The sequence below is a fragment of the Diadema antillarum genome, unplaced genomic scaffold (genome assembly GCF_040938485.1).
Source record: "Diadema antillarum isolate AM-2024a unplaced genomic scaffold, OU_Dant_1.0 scf00000014, whole genome shotgun sequence".
Lineage (NCBI taxonomy): Eukaryota > Metazoa > Echinodermata > Echinoidea > Diadematoida > Diadematidae > Diadema > Diadema antillarum.
Genome location: NW_027270903.1, coordinates 1,030,018 through 1,047,554, shown reverse-complemented (window position 1 = coordinate 1,047,554; position 17,537 = coordinate 1,030,018).

Genomic DNA, 17,537 nt, shown 5'->3' with positions numbered 1-17,537 from the left:
TGTATACAGTGCTGTATATATGTATGGGTCAGAATTTTGAACGATGTACAATTGAGCCAAAACAAGGCAAAATTTAAAAAGTAGGAAATTCTCCAAATCATTCATCTTACCTGAAAGAGTATAACTCAAGCTTTAATATGAACCCAATTATACTAGGATTTTCCCAGAGGAACAGGTTTTTATTCACCGCTGAAGTTTACTATGTCCAGAGCAGCGAACGTCCGTGAGGAAAAGTACTGCACATACATTTGAATACCATTTAACATAGTTTCCAAAGATCTGATTCAGTTCAAAATCCTAACGAAATATCTTAAGGGACATGTGTACGTGATTGCAGAATATTAAGCTTGTACTCTTAACCTGTACGTAATGGTAGACAACTGATGATTTAACTAAATTCGTCATTTCTGTGGAAATATTGCTCTTCCGCTAAACACTTTCTTAACTTTACGCGCATTTTACAGAAACTCAATATTTTCACCTCTTATTTCACTATCCCATACTTTAATCCTCACTCCCAAATAATAATATACCTTTTTAAGATGTATCTCATCTGGGCAGTCTCTATAACCCAACAAACATAGCATAGTTTTCATCACGGAGGTTCGCATGTAGCCCACGGACGTTCGGAACAAACAAGATATTGAACAAAGCAGCTCTCTTGAGTTGGAAACGCATTCTACTCACAACAGACAGCAATTTCATATCGAGAACAAACTCCTCTGCAAAATCCTGAATAGATATTACCAATTCTCAATTATATAAGCTTGTTTATCTTCTCATACTGAGGAATCAAAGAAAACAATTTTTCCATCTCTCGTAAATGAACGTACAAACGTACGTGTAATCTCAGTGACGTAGTCCATCCTTGAGAACGAATATATTTATCAAAATTTCGTTATCATGAAGTAAATATTCAGGTCCTAAACTTGTTATATAAAGTCTACAATGCAAAATTTGCTTTTTATATAACGAACATGGTCACAGCTAAAATTATGACAAAGGATTAACATAGAAAAACAGAAGAAATGTGCTCCGTTATAGAAATACGAAGTTTAGCTGGGGAGGGCAAACGAATAAGTTAGGAAGAAATCCCTCTGTGTTTGCTCCTTGTGTTACACACTGTTACCGAGGAGAATTTGTGTTATTATATTAGTCAGAAATGATAATAGGTTCGATACTGCGAAGTTTCGTCATAACATGACACAATAAGTCCATATAACTTGGATGGATGTTTGTGACTTCGATATTATACAATATGGTTTGTTATAACAAACCTTTTGTAGCGCGTCATTTCGGAGGCTCGTTATTCATACAGTTTGTCAATACAAAAATTGATAGAGTTCGTATAATTATGACGCTTTTTTATTCGGTAAATGATAGGAATCTCCGAAGGTTAATCGAAGGGCTTATTAATTGGAACATGAAAAATTATGTTCGCTTATCCAAAGGTGGAGAAACAGGTTAACAACTAAAATCCTCCAATTTCAAAACCTCATAATAACCGTTTTCACCTAAACGAATATCAGGCCCATTCCACTTTTAGAAAAACGGACCTAAAAATAATGATCCTTAATATCTATTTTTCGAAGAACATTTCTAATAACAAACCTCCTGAATTAACTACAATTTTTTTTTTTCATTTTGGAATAACAAACCTTTGGACATCGGAGTAACGAATCTTTGGAAGAGCGAACGTATCAAAGTGCAACCATAAACCTATTCTTAATCATTACTTTTTTTAACATGTGTTTTCAAAGTAAGCACAAAAACACAAACAAATTGACGATCTCTCTGTCTCTTAAATGTAAAATGAAAAAAAAAATCTTGGAAAAAATTACAAATGAATATTGCTTTTCATTGATGAGTATAAAACAACACCATGTGATGATAAGCGGAGGATTTGTGTGTTTTCATCAGACAATACTTGTATACTGCATGATTTTTGTTCGCTTGTGACGGCATTTCGATGAATAAAAAACATAAAGAAACAAACAAAAACTTCTCCAGAGGAATTTGGTATAACGGGAGTGCACTGGCAATTCTTTTCTCTGTGTGTTGGAGCTCGATCCCTTCTCTGTTTCTCAGTCATTTTCATTCAACTGCTTCCAGGTCCTTTTGAAACTTTTCCGTTTCTTATTCAACACATGCTCATTACAGACTTCTTCCGTCATTATCCTGGATGTGATTGCATAGCACTTTTCGGATTTGTTTTGGTTTGTTTTGTTTTGTTTTTGTTTTCTGTTTGGTCGCAGCATGTTCAGGCTATTGAGGGAATGAGAGAAAATCGTCATGAAGAGAAAAATAAGAATGAATTAAGGCATTTAATATCATGACAATTACAGCGAACGTCCGTTATGGAGACCAAAACTGGATGTGTTCTGTTTGAGACGGCAGCTACCATACTCAAAAGATAAACACTTAGAGCACCTGTGACTAAATAGTGGCACTGATCTTCTTTCTCCTACTATGTAATCCATTGACTTATTCAACCAACGAACATCCGTGAAAAAAAACATTTTCCGTTTGTTATTACAGGTAAATTGAGTGCTGAACGCTATTCACTTTCGGGTATGGGCGGCTCGGTGATTTGGTAATATTTTCAACTAACATTAATCTTATGTGCAGTGATATATTTGTAATTGTCAGAAATTTCCTTTCTCGGACAGAACGTCCGGGAGCGAAACTTTCAGAACCTGTAACAGTACAAATTGTCTCCAAAACCTCATTAGAAAGAAATTTAAACGCACAGAAATGACAGATTACGCAAAATTCCATTTTCCTATAACTTTGTTTTAAGTGTTTAGCTGTTTTTGTATAATTAGAGGGAAAACAAGCGTAAAATTGTGAGTAAATTTTCAATTGTTTGTTCATCATGATCACATAACGCCTTAAAAATTCTGAAACTACTGCTCTAAACTCATTGTTTACTTTGTAAAACTTTATTTGTCGCTATTCGAGCCAAAAGTTTTAAAGAATACAGGACACTTTCGGGACAAGTTATCCCTATCGGAGGAATTGCATACGTCACGGACGTTCTCTGGAATTATCACGGACGTTCGTTCTACTACTAGGGTCATGTTCCAGGACGGATAACTAATCGGAAGAGAGTACCTAGCCTTCCTAACTCTTTCAAAAATTTGAAAAGGTATTGTCAATGCAAATTATAAGAAATTTGACATCCTTACAACATATGTATTGCTCAGAGGGGGATCAGGAGGTGAATTTTCACAGAAAATATCAATTATTTGCTTGGTTTTTGGTGAATTGCATGGTCCAAAAACTGCGGACGAACCTCAGTCCGCTCCAAAAATGGCATGCAGCTCCTCGGCTAGAGAGCCAAAGGTAAAATGCACCTTCGCCATCAAAGCAAGATGGTGTCGCACTCGAAAACGTTTTAATCATCACGGACGTTCTTTTTTTCTTGGAGGTTCGTCTAAAAATACAATTTCGGTTCCTATTTGACAAAGGATGGACAGAAACTCAAAACAAACATATTATCGTGTTGCTAGATCTTAGTTGATTACGACTCAGAACAATATCGCCAATAAAGTTTCATGGGCTACGATCTTTATTAGAAAATAGCGGAAGCACGTCCGTGACGAAAACTGAGTATAATTTTGCATAAAAGAATATTACGTCCCATGTACAGCCAGCAGACGTACAATTTTTGCAGGATATGTTCATTAGGTGGAACACCAAATTTTCGTATACGTTACAGTTGGGACAACAAAGTAGAATTTGCAGCAGCGATAGAAATAAAAGCATCACGGACGTTCGTCTGTTTAGGACTTTGATATTTTGATTGTTCTCTGTAATTTTTTACGTGCTCATAAAGTTCTTATAATTTTGTGGTACATACCCATGATATGTCAGATCCAGAACATGGTCAGATATTAGATGCCACGTACCATTAAGAATGCACATCATTAGTTTGAAAAACAAAAATTATTTTGAAAATAGCGTTTTTACCGTGTTTTTACGCTTTAAGTCCTTGTGAAATGAAAAATATCAGGCAAAAGTAAACCAAACCATATATTTCCTGAAAGGGAATTTACCAGTCTTTGAGATGACATGAAAAAATCTGGTTTCTTAGATCATCCTGGCGTGTTCTAAGGGAAAGAATGTCATAAGGTACGAAAATTGGCAATTGTACATCGTTCAAAATTCTCACCCATATATATATATATATATATATATATATATATATATATTGCGTTATATGTATTTAGGGTTTCTTCTAACCTTTTATGGTCCATATCCTTCAACGTGGCCATGTTGTTGATAACTTGGTCACTCCCACAAAGGTTAAGCCTTTATCCACTTTCTCCCTTCATTTTCAAAACATGGTTTGTCGCTACGAGCTATGCGTTGAATACGAACAGAGAAAATGAACGGTGTGGGTTGGCCTTGTAAGAGTCGGACAGGTGGCCATGTTGCAGGTTTAATATGGACCCCAAATTGTAAATAAAAACCCTGAACACAAACCTAAACACAAACGTGCATTCGTATAGGCTGGCCTACTGTATTTATTTGGATACAATCATTGACTGATCTCATTCATTCAGTGAGGCATGCACTGTTCCTTCACGTGACATCATCATACATCATATTTTGTCGACATGATTAGATACCAATGGAAAGAGGAAAGAGGAAATCCTCTATACTCACAACCAACATTGTACTCTCCACAGCTGACAAGAAATGGTAGCCCTCCAAAGTTGCATTACCTTTTTTGATACACTCTGTATATCATAGATATTTGCGAAAATACAGTGATGGAGTTGTATTTCATGTCTTATCTCTCAGATAGGGTCTCGCATGAAAATTTGCCACGATTTCAGAGGCCCTTGACAATTATACCTATTGGACATGTGTGTGTAAGTGATATTAATCTGTTGTGTCATCATTTACGGAAACCGCCAACTGGTAACCATAGTGCAATGTAGATGCTATAGTTCCAAAACAAAACGACTGACTGGCTATATATATATATATATATATATATATATATATATATATACTTTATCTCTCATCGAAAGACACTTTTTTTTATTTGCAATTCTAAGGAAAGAGTGACTTTATCATCAATACAAAACGAATTTGAAAAATTTAACACTCAAAAACACATGAAGAGTTTGTTCGCAAAAACCGATAAGTCCATTTTTGAAGATTTTGAAGTACGGTCTCTGTCATAAAGTACAAAATAATACCTTTTAAATGATATATTGGTCACTAGATATTAAGGTATATTTTTTGATGTTATGGTCAAAAGAAGGAAAAATTTCCGTATTCTCTTTATTTTTCTTGACCTTAAATTGCATATATCTCTATTTGGCAAATATGGGCTTATCGGTTTTTGCGAACAAACTCTTCACATGTATGGAACACGATACTGCGTGTAGAAAAACAAATGATATTTCACAAGGGTAATAAACAATACTACTGTCTCATGCAGTAGTACTACTGTCTCATGCAGTAGTTATTGACAAATCAGTATGACATGGAAAATACGGTATTTTTTATTTCATCTTATTTTTAACAAACTTCTGTAAATGAAAATAATAAAACAGCACAAAGCATCATGAAAGTAATACGCTATACAACTGACGGAAGAAAAGGCAAAGGCCATTGACCTGGCTGTCAATGCTTCTACCTTAATAAAATGTAAAGGTTATTACGTCTAACATTGAGATAAGCAAGATAAAATTAGAGCAAAACAGAAATCATTAAGTTCTCTATACTGACATCGAGGACTATAGGACTGCAACAGGAAGGCTGGAATGAATTTATATTTACAATAATATCCTTTATTTTCTCTTTAATACAGACATATAAGCACTTTGCATTTTAGACATTGGGAGATTATGCCACTTTTTTTTTACTTAAGCAGGTTTTGAGTATTCCTAATAAGAATTCAGATATTGATAAAATAAGATTGAATTATGAAATGTGCTATGAAAACTGTATCCTCTATGAATTTCATTGAAATTACTCTAGACAACTAACTTTTCTGGAGAATACATAGATTACTTTGCAGGGCTATTTCGAGTATTGGCGTGGGTAGAATTGATAAACTAGTTTCATATCCGTACAAAAAATAATCACTTATGCCATTCCCCTCCTTGATATTGCCTTACCCTAATTATAGAATTGTACCATGGGGCATTATTCGTCATACTCCATTGAACAAAGTGTTACTAAATATTGTTTTTGTGTCGTTGGAATTCTCGCGTAGTATTAACACATATACAAATGCATGCTTTGCTTACTTCTAATAAGCTGCAAAAAAAAATTGAATACTTTATCCGATTTAAGACAATTTATACATCACTCACATAATTATCATTGTATATTCGACTATTTGTTATCGATTTTCATGTGACGTGACACGATTTAAACTTTTCCATACACAATGAAATATAATACACCGAATATACAATAACTGGTTACTGAAGATAAAAAGGCTTAAAGGTAAACGCGACAGGAGACGGATGTACATTGTTTCATAGGATAAAGGTATCATGACCGCGGTAGATTATAATGATCATATACTACGGATGCTGGGCAAACAGACTTGAAAATTCAGAAGGAACGAAATCAAGCGCAGGGAAGGGGAAATAGTTAACATGTCAGAGATCTTAAATGACAGAAATATGGAGAAACCTAAAGAAAGCTCTGGTAGGCATATAAGTCGCAAAGTATTCTCGAACGGAAAGAAAGAACGATTATCAATGATTGCAACATTTCAAGAAAATCAAATGAAGTTGTAATTTCACACCGAATATGACTATTAATCTTGAAAAACTGGGCTACTTATTTCGGAATAAAGGAACAGCTCTTCAAGTGCAATGGTTAACATTAATATTTGTGACCGTGCATCTCAAAACGAACATAAAGTCGCACACACTGATTTTGCGTGAGGACTGAAAATGAGTGAAATGGGTCAAACCTAGCCGAACTTAACTTTTTCATATTTTCTGAAAGAGCGGGACTTCTTTAACATTATGCTAAAATTTGGTATCATAAAACGGGCAGGAAAGTGGTTTTTTTTTTTAGCAGTTTATCTCGAACATTTTGGTAGAATAGTGTGATTAGGTGTGTCTTTAGAATTCCTTTTTCATTTTTGAAAAACCTTGTCCACACTCTTCACTTTCATCTCTAATAACTTTTGAAAAGATAGTGCTACTGCTTTGAAAGTTGGCATTAATTATGGACAGAATGTGTTAATGAGGCAAGCTTAATTTCACTTTAATTTGATAATCCCTTCATTGTTGTTATACTGGTGGTTTACTTCCTGTTTTTTGTCCCATTCATCGCACAGCCAGCACGGTTTGGTAAAGATTAAGCGCTTGAATAGACACTGTACTACAGAGCGTCTTTTCTCAGTTCACACTTTTCCTGAGTTTGTGCTTTCTTTCCAATATTTAGATAGGTTAGGAGAGTCCATTTTATTTGATTTGTACAACATATTAAAGCTTAAAGTCTGCTCTTTCAGAATATGGTCTTAACTAAAAATTCATGTCTGGCGACTTTTTGTTTGTTTTGAGGTGCAGGGTCACATTTGATAAAAGATGATAAAAAATCACGAAAAGTTTTGAAATCTAAAGTATAAAATTTCACTAATTTTTACCAAAGGGATCTTGAACCACGTTGGTATGAATATACAAATGAGTGAGCTAATGATGTAATTATCTAATCAGTTTCTATAAATTGCTAAAAAAAGCCAGCCGAAATAAAAGTTTTCGCTTATAAAAGTGTAACATATAAATGCTATTCCTGGCTCAATAACTTAAAGATTATGGTAAGTCGGTAATTTTGGGATATCTTACGTGGCATGAACAAAAAAAAAAGATCATTTCAAGAGTTGAATACAAACAAGTACATAGTAAGTTGTGAGGCAATGACACTATCACCTTACTCATTTGTATATTCATATTGATTGCTCAAGAACTGTTGTGAAGATTAGGAAAACTTCATGACTTCCCTAACCTTTACCTGAATTTGATGAAAGACTAAAAGATATTGCGCTTATTGAATTATACGGTCTCTACCAAGTACAGAAGAAAGTGAGACAAAAATACATGCATTCCGTCAATCTTGGGAATTTGAAGAAAAAAAAACAAACGATGCGCCTTCCGCAGTTTATTACTTGACAAGTAACAAATTAGATTTTATTCTGTTAACTTCTGTTTATCACAAGTAGCAGTAAAACATACAAAATTTACAATCGTTGCAAATACAGGCCTACATGCATGTTTTATGCCTCCGCCACGAAGTGGTGCCGGAGACATTATGCTTTCTGGTTGTCCGTCCTTCCGTCCGTCCGTCTGTAGTTAATTTTGTGGACAGCGTAACTAAAAAAAAAAAAATCTTTTGAGGTACAAGAATGAAACTTGGCATGGATATGTATATATGACGGGGTGATGTTGTGCCTATCACCTTTTGAATGCACATGCTCAAGGTCGAGTGCTCAAAATGTCACTATTTCCCCCATATCTATGCATGGCCTGAAGGTATTTTCTTTAAACTTAGTGTATGAATGTACATGTACTACCAAATAAATATTCTCCAGAGAGAATTTGGGTCGTGAGGTCAAAGGTCAAGGGTCAAAGATCAAGTGAAAATGTTAGAATTTCACTTTTTTCTCCAAATCTCGGAAATGGTTCAAGATATCTTCATGGAACATAGTACATAATATGCATGTACTGACTGGCAGTGATTGTCAGGAAAATTTGGGGGTCTGCGGTCATGGGGTCAAAGGTCAGTGTAACAAATCAAGGTCAACTCTTGAAATTTTGACCTTTTTCACTCATATAAATGCAGTGCCTGTAGGATTTGTTTTTTGTTTTGTTTTAACTTGGTGAATACATGTATTACCCAGCAGAAATTCTCTGGGAAGTTGTTTGCCAAAGTGGTCAAAGGTCAAAAGGTTAGATATATCAAGTAAAAGTGCTTGATTTCACTTCCTCCTCTATATCTCGGAAGTAACTCAAGGTATCTTGAAACTTAGTACATATTTATGCATGTTCTGCCTGACGGTGATGCTATTGGGAATTTTATGGTCATAAGGTCAGAGGTCAAGGGTCAAAGGCCAGGTCAAAATGCCAACAATTTACTATTCAATACAGAAGTTGCATTTTCTCTCCTTACCTTGAAAATAAGTCAATCATAAACTTATAAAAGGATCAAAAGTCAAGTAAAAGTCCTCAAATCCCCAAATCCATGCTCTCCCATTCATCCAATTAAATCTAGTTCAAGGGAAGTGAACCTGAACACATTTGTGAAAAACATGTCATTCTAATATTTTACCAATTATGTGAAACTGTCATCACACATTGTCAAAATGTACTGTAAACTTATTAGGAGAATCATGTATTATGCCGGAGGCATACCAGTCGCATAGCGACATTTCTGGTTTATTGCTTATCTTTTCTTAAACAGGAGAATTACAGTTTATAAATTTGCCATAGAACCAAACCCGTACTACGGTGTACTCACACAGCAACTTATGACATACACCTGTGTTTATAAGTGGGAGGAGCGTTGTATTAAAGTGTTGAGTGCCTTCTTTCATGAGACCATGTTTGAGCAGATCTCGAATCCTCGATATCCCTAATCTGGACTATCAACTATGGACTATGAAATTATCTTGCTAACAAAACAGCGCGAAATCCTGAGTATTAACTTTGGTCTGAATATAATGAGTAAAATGTGCTAAAATCGGAAAGAATTATACTACATTGGAGCTATCATGTAGACGATATTCTTTGATACAATTATACATGTAATCATTTAATCTCAGTATCAGTACTGCTAGACTCAATCTGGTTAAAACTGCTGTCTTGATAATTTTTAAAGCATGTTTACGGGATAGGATCTCATGGTTGTGGATGTTTAAGACTTTCATTATCATTTCGTGGTAAAGTGAGAATACTATAGGTTTAAGATTCGTCAAAGACTGGGTTGGAATGCTCATGTACGTGACTCTCATTTTCCTTGGTATCCATCACATCTCTCTCTGCATCGGACTCTCCAGAAGGGTGAACCTTTGGAGGGGAACGGATGTAAAGGAAGAGACTGATTCCACCACCAAGGATCACGACAGACAGGACGACCGATATGGCTATGATGAGAGCTTTGTTATCTTCTGGCGGTTCCTCAGTGGGTGTGTCCGTTGTCATAGGATAGCTTTCCTCGGTGACTGTTGGTTCTTTGATGCCTTCTTCTGCAGTAGTTAATGGTACACCAGGAGAAGAATAGGTTTTGTCAGTTGTAGACAATTCGGCAGAATAACTGGAAAAAGGGTTGGTGGTAACCGATGAAGGCATACTACCATCAGTTCCAGCAGCAGAAGAAATTAGCGAATTCGTAGGTGTAACCGATAATGGCGTTGTGCTACCAGAAGAACTGAGGAAGTTAGTAGACATGGTAGAGGTTTCCAATAAGGGGGTTGTGTCATCTGTCCAAATATCAGTCAAAATATCTGTTGGTTGTCCCGAAGTCGGAGCTTGGGTAGTGTTTGCCTGAGCGGCAAAGATAACGGACGTTGATACGATGTTGGACGTCGAACCCACGTTGCCAGCCTCGTCAGATGCTCGCAGGGAAAAGTGATGCGAGACATTCAGGGAACCTTCGGGGAGCTGTACTGTGACGCTCTCCTCGACGCCGGCGATGGCGATATCGGATAGGTTACCCTCAACCAGCTGATCGTTGTCTACCAGAGTACAATCTGTGAAGTTGGTCCTCAGTGTGGTGAAGTCAGTACAATGTCTCAATTCATACGAAGAAGCTGGACAAACGAAAAAAATAGGTCATCACCTTATTCTCCAATGCTTCTAAAATACTCGGTCTAATTCTAGTCGAAATCGATGGGAAGTGACATAGAATTAATCATAGTAATCATGATATCGTATTAGCAAGTATTCTTTGTTAAATTTTCCATACCTAATGACAATGCCTGTATTGTATTTTGTGATAACGTTTAGGATATTTTTGATAAAGAGAAAAAAGAGATATGTGACATCTTTCTGGAATATCTTTATAACAATGGTATGTCATATTCTCATTATCTTAGCTACCTGCAAGCATTTAATTTCTTTTGCTGAAGAGGAATGATTACAATCAGTGGGCTCATTTTAACTGTTTTGATGATGTTAAAGGAATTTTATTCCTTAATTTTTATGTTTGCAATGTACAAAACGATTATAAATAACAGTTAAATTTTTACAGGTCCTTAAAAAAAATCAACACCAGTCGCATCCTTTAAAGGACAACTTTGGTATGACCTATGACTGGCAAGACCTAAGGACAGATTGGTCTGGTCCTCAGACAAGAACGATTTTCACTTTGGTATCATGCCATTGTTATGTTAATTCATAACTGTACCACATGTTGATGATAACACAAAAGTATTACGTTTTCTTTGCTGAGCATGGAAAGGGAGCCAAGGATATGAGAGATGGCTAACATTATCGATACCTAGGCCATGATCGAAGTCATCTCCGACTGCAGTCCATGCAAGGATCACCGCACTGTTGTTGTATAACTCTGTGTGCCTAAGGTCCATGATGGTGGAGGGTGCAAGGATATCAGGGGCAGTAGGTGAGTAGTTCTCAACAACAAACGCTCCGCCCGAGGCAGATCGCATGAATGCCGTTTGTGATGGCGCTATAGTTGTTCCAACAGATCGGCGACCTGCAGTGCAACAATAACCCCCAGAAAGTGAGTACAGATTGTAATTTCATATTCCCAAGCTCTTACAGAAGAAAATAACCGTAGATAATATAATTCACAGAGCTAAACCAGTATCTCATTTCGTTCCTTTTCTTCTTTTTGTTTTAGTCCAACTGAAAAGAACAGAAAACGTTTTCTAGTAATAATGATAATGCTTATGCGACAATTTCGAAAAAGCTAGATATTTTAGTTAGTTTTGATTCTGTTTTGGTTAGTTAGTTGTTTAATTAGTTTGGTCAGACTCAGTAAAATTTGTAGTACTTTAAGTTACACTAAGTCGAACCAAACTAATCATGTAAAATGAAAAAAAAAAAATGTGAATGAAGTCATATGGGAGTAGTGTGCGGAACTTCAATCGTACTCACGTCGCCTGCTGCCCTCAGTCTGTGGTTCAATCACCATACCCTCAACTCTGGCCGTCACACCATATCGACCATCTCCGTCAAAATCAAGGAAGACTCCTGAGTACACTCCATCGTCCTTGACCTTATCAAAACCTTTAAACATAGTAATAAGCAATTTTACCACCAGAAAACTCGAGATTTAATATCGAGATGTGTCATCCGGTCAGCTCAGAAATTCGGCAATAATATTCTCACATTTTTTTTTTTTTTTTTTTTGTGAAGAAGAAGAAGAAACGATACAACTCGATGATACTCATAACCAATTCTTAACACTTTGTCAAAGAAATAACAGGGTTGTTTTCCTCGGGAAGAAAGCGTCTTCGTTAGCTAAGGGGGAAAATACCACCTTAACATCTCCCTGTTTATTACGTAACGATCTGCGTCAGTTCAGTTTATGGAGATCAACTCCAAGATTAGTTCAATTTCACAACAACAACAACAACAACGAAGAATACTTTCCAAAAACAGTGCAAAAAATGACCAAAATGGGATTAAAAATAGCGAAGTTGTGACATTCTGAAATTTCATTTTTTTTTCTGTTCGGAAAACACTTCTTGAGCAGTCGTTGTGATTAGTCAAATCAGCATGCCCTCACAATTTCTTATTTATTTCATATACAGAAATGACGAAAATCTCACATTTCAGCTGTATGAATATAAAACCACTCAAAATAACAAAAGAACAAACGTTACCTCTAATATATATATTTTTGCATGGGAATATGCATTTTGCCTGCATTAGCAAGAAATGACTTTTTTTTCGAACTTCGTATATAACATATACATGGAAAATTGTGAGGGTATATACTCAAAACATCAACTTGCTAATTTGAATATTTGTTAGGACTGGCCAAAAAATGTTTTCCTCAAAAATTGTGAACTTTCAAAATATAACTTCCTTTTATTTCGCATATGATTTATATAGATGATTAGCATCTAAAGCACCTCGTGCTGCTGCTAAATATTGGATACAAATGATATGCAATGATTATCAATCATTTCCGTATTTTCACACAATTTTTCATGTTTGAAATAATATTATGTCACCGCTACACTTGCTGACATTCTCAAGGAGAGTGCTATCATACTACAGCTGAAATATCTCCTATAGAGTTACTAAATCATTGAGCACGTGAAACAATAGAATTGGTCGGCTTACTAATGTGTTCGAAGTTAATATAGGCCCTACATTTTCTCCACATACCTAGTGATAAATTGACAATCTTTATACATGGTGTCCTTGACGGATCTTGAGATGCCCTCACCTTCTAGAATAATTAACAATTTTACAAGCTATGCTTTTTAGTGAATTGCTCTTTTCAATGTACATGTAGAGTCATAAATTAAGATTGTATTGCTTACTTGTTTATTTATCCAAATAATTGTATTCACGTTTTGTTGAAACTGACGTGATTCAAAGTTTCTTTAAATATAAGGTACTCATGTAAGGACTATGTACATTACTTTGTATTACTTGAATTGAATTGAATTGAACACATTGCACATCGGTACATTAATTGTTGCTATGCCGGGCAAGCCTTAGCCAAGCATCAAGCTAGCTTTCTTGTTGTCAGGGAAATATTCTTTGTTATAAATGTATGTTTTGTAATAAATGTGATATTGGATAATGTTAGTAAACGAAAAATTGTCAGCAAACATGATGAAGTTTTACCTTTTCCCGAATCAGACAGCTGTAGAGGCCATGTAGTACCGACTGAACTCTGGATGATCGCTTCAGCGCTGGCTCCTAAAACGGGTTGGTAGTTTTTTTGCACCATGCCGTACACCGCGAGCATGGGAGTGGTGTGGTGGTCTATACTCTATGATAACAAAGGAACAATGTAAGGTCTTAGAAATTGTAAAGATTTGTATACCGTTCAAAAAAAAATCAGTTAACACTGCCCACCGAAGCCTACATGTTATTATATCATTCGCTTGTCTTTATTTCTTTGTTGATGATTCTTTCTGTGCCGAGGAGAAAATTATTTCAAATGGTTTCCTTCAATGGACATCCTTGTCAACCAGAGGGTCTACATTGACTGTATGGTTTACCATAGGGATATTGGACAAAACATGACAGAATGCAAACATTAGTGTCAGATATACAACATAGGCTGATGGGCATCATGTATTCTATCTGGGATAAAATCTTGATTGTAGTACGGACAAGTTTTAGAAGATGTAATGTCTTCTTCTTCCAAGGGTTTCACGGAAACGTTCTAATTCGGAGACTCAATGCTAAAGTCCTACTGTTATCTATACAATCTGTGAGATTTTCAATTATCTTGACAGTGAGTATTTCACGAAATAGACCTTTGTCGGTTGACGATATCATTAGACAGAAATGTAAATTTATTCCCTGCTTTTCCCATGCTAATCTTGACAAAGGTGTAAGCAGGAAATGTCATGGATGAGTGCAATCTTAATCATGTTAAAAGCGTACGTTTGCTTCAGTGAACCAACGCCTCCCTATCTCTGCGAACATGAAAAGATAAACTAAGGAGGTTGATAAACTCATACCTACCCGAGATCCGAGAATGACGTCAATGCTCACCACCCCGGTCTCGTCCCGTTGTTTGGTTGTGATCATCAAACCCACTGTTTGGTCGTAATTATAAGTATTATAGAGGGTCACTGTCCAATTACCTGCCTGTTGAATAGAATCAAAGTCCAAGTAGAACTGAGGTAGAGTTTACATTTTACGTTAATACGTGGTTTGAGGTAATGTTTCAAAGTAATGGGATTTTCCCGATTTTTTTTGAAAGAGAATTTGACAGTGAGTAAACAGAAAACTCCAATCTCACGTTCAGCCTCTTTCTCTCTCAGTTCAAGTATAGGATTGAGTATAGGTTGTCAAATACGTATAATTGCTATTGTTACGTTCCTATGGTGTCAAGATGCGTTTTGCAAGCGGTGGGATGTTTATGTAAATTGTCCATCCATGTGTAAATTCAAAATATCATCAGTGTAAACTAATGACATTGAATGGGGGAACCACTTCAAGTTCGCAGGCTTATTGAAATGAGAACCAAACATATATTTTTCATAACTAAAGTATGCACAGAAGAGAAAGGTGAAAGATGAAAGAAAGAAGAATCGCCTACTTCAACAGTGAGTGCTAATAGTGATATGAATTTAATAACTTTCTCAACACAAACTCCCATACATGCGTTTAAATTGGTTGATTGATTTGAATTATTTCAATGAAGTATACACACGCAGGCAGATCATTCTGCAGTATAGTGAAAAAAAAAGAAAAAAAAATTGGAGAAAAGTACGATAGTTCTCTTTTGTAATTGTATGGTTTTTAAACTACATGGACTTACAGAAGAACAGCCATTGGCTGAAGAGATTGACCTCACTTTCTTCCTCGCACACAAAAGTGCAGATTATATTTACGTTCTTCAAGGGAATTTGTGTAACCGACAGCAACTTAATAAAATCATTTGATTTGAACAAGAAATTGAATCACTCGTGTGTATAAAGTGTTAAAAAGTTTGAAATTAAACCAATACTTGGGCAGAGAGTCTTAATTTAAATCTTTCTGGAGGACAAGTTGAAAATGACAGGTAAATTCACTGAACATATTGGATAGGGAAAGTATACAACGTGAGCTTTCAATCACACCTAACTGAACTCAAGACAAACACAACAAACAAATAGACCCTGTTTAAGGATGAAAAGCAAATACAAATACATGTAAATATGTAGAATAATATTTCCCAAAATTGAGTCTACCTATGGCATGGCATCTTTAATTAACTTTGTAGTTATCATACTGTGCATTGAGCACCGACGACACTTCAAACAATAAAAATGTCTGACTGAAAACAATGTCATACAGGACGAGCAACAGCGAACAATTCAATTCATTCAATTGTATTCTGCATATTCTGCATAATCAGGGGCTACTCTGTACCTCTAAAAGTTAAAACTTCTTTCCACCTGTTAGAAAAATTTATTTCCATTTATTTATTTTTTTAAATTTAGCGTTGAATAGATCATTTTACTACTCTTGGGTTTCAAAGTGTAATCCACATTGGCACGTACGTCAGAGAAAGTCATACTTGAAAACTTCATCATTCATCTTTATTGGTCCATAGGGTCAAACATAAAAATTTGGTTTCCACTGACATTACATTGTACCAAAATAATCATGACAATACAAACACATCTCGCATCACATTTACGTAATATGTCCATGACAAGCACAATGAATACAAACAAGACCCTACAAATCTATTACACAATTATTCATATACGATATATTAGTTCTTTATAGCCCTGTATAACGCAAGCTACTTCAGTCCTTCCCAGACCTCAAAATTTTAAATTGACAACATACTTCAGCGAACTTACTTCAGTGATGGGAATTGTAAGAGATATTATCCTTCTCAGGGAGTCTGACACGTAGCCTTGAGAGTTTTTATCATAATATTCTCCGTTTGGTCCTTCGACAATGACTTCGACGTCATCATCGACGAACCGAGTTACTGCTATCACCGTGTCGTTACCCTCCTCTTCGCCGATAACGAAAGAGAGTATTTCCTGTCCATTGCCGGACACCATCACATCGTCCATTCGTAACTGGAAAGAAGCAGTGAAATTTGCCTTCATACAAACTTCTGACTTGTTTGGCAACAAGAATGATATATCTAGCAAGTTCTTCAACATTGTGGGCCACAGTCTTATAATTCTCGATCTCTTCTAACTGAGCAATGTATCGCGATGTTTGATTTCAAGTTTAAGAAACATCTGAGCATTAATTTTCTTTTTATTCATGCTTTCAACATAAATGCAATTACATCGTGTCTGATGAGGCATTAAACGAAACGCATTCTACATTCACTTAGTAAGTCATTACTTCATTATCTTTATTCAGTGTGACTCTTTCACCCAAAATGACTACGGAACATAGTTAGAATCAACTGTATAATCAATAACTTGATTAGTAAAAACGGGCAACATCACAGGGACGAAAAGTCTTTTCACCTAACTATTTAGGCCTACATCTTCCAAAGTCGGGACCAGTTTTGTGTATAGTCCAGTTTGAGAACAATCTGAGCTTCTTATATGTTATTATCAAGAAACAACTGACAAAATTATCATTCATATACTGACCTGAATTGGAATGGGAATAAAGTTGAGTTCGGGGCGTTCAGACACCGTTGCTAGGAAGGCTTCGGTAAGACAAGCGCTGCTACCTCCATCAATACAGAAATAAGGTTTCCCACCTGTCATGGACGAAAGATCCTCCATCTGCTCATCGGCCGAGTTGGTGACGGCAATGGTGTCCATCACAACACCGGACTCATTGATGGCTTGCATGGTGTCTCTGATGTATGGAGACACATTTTCTCCACCATCACTTAGGAGAATCACATAGCTACCATTTGTA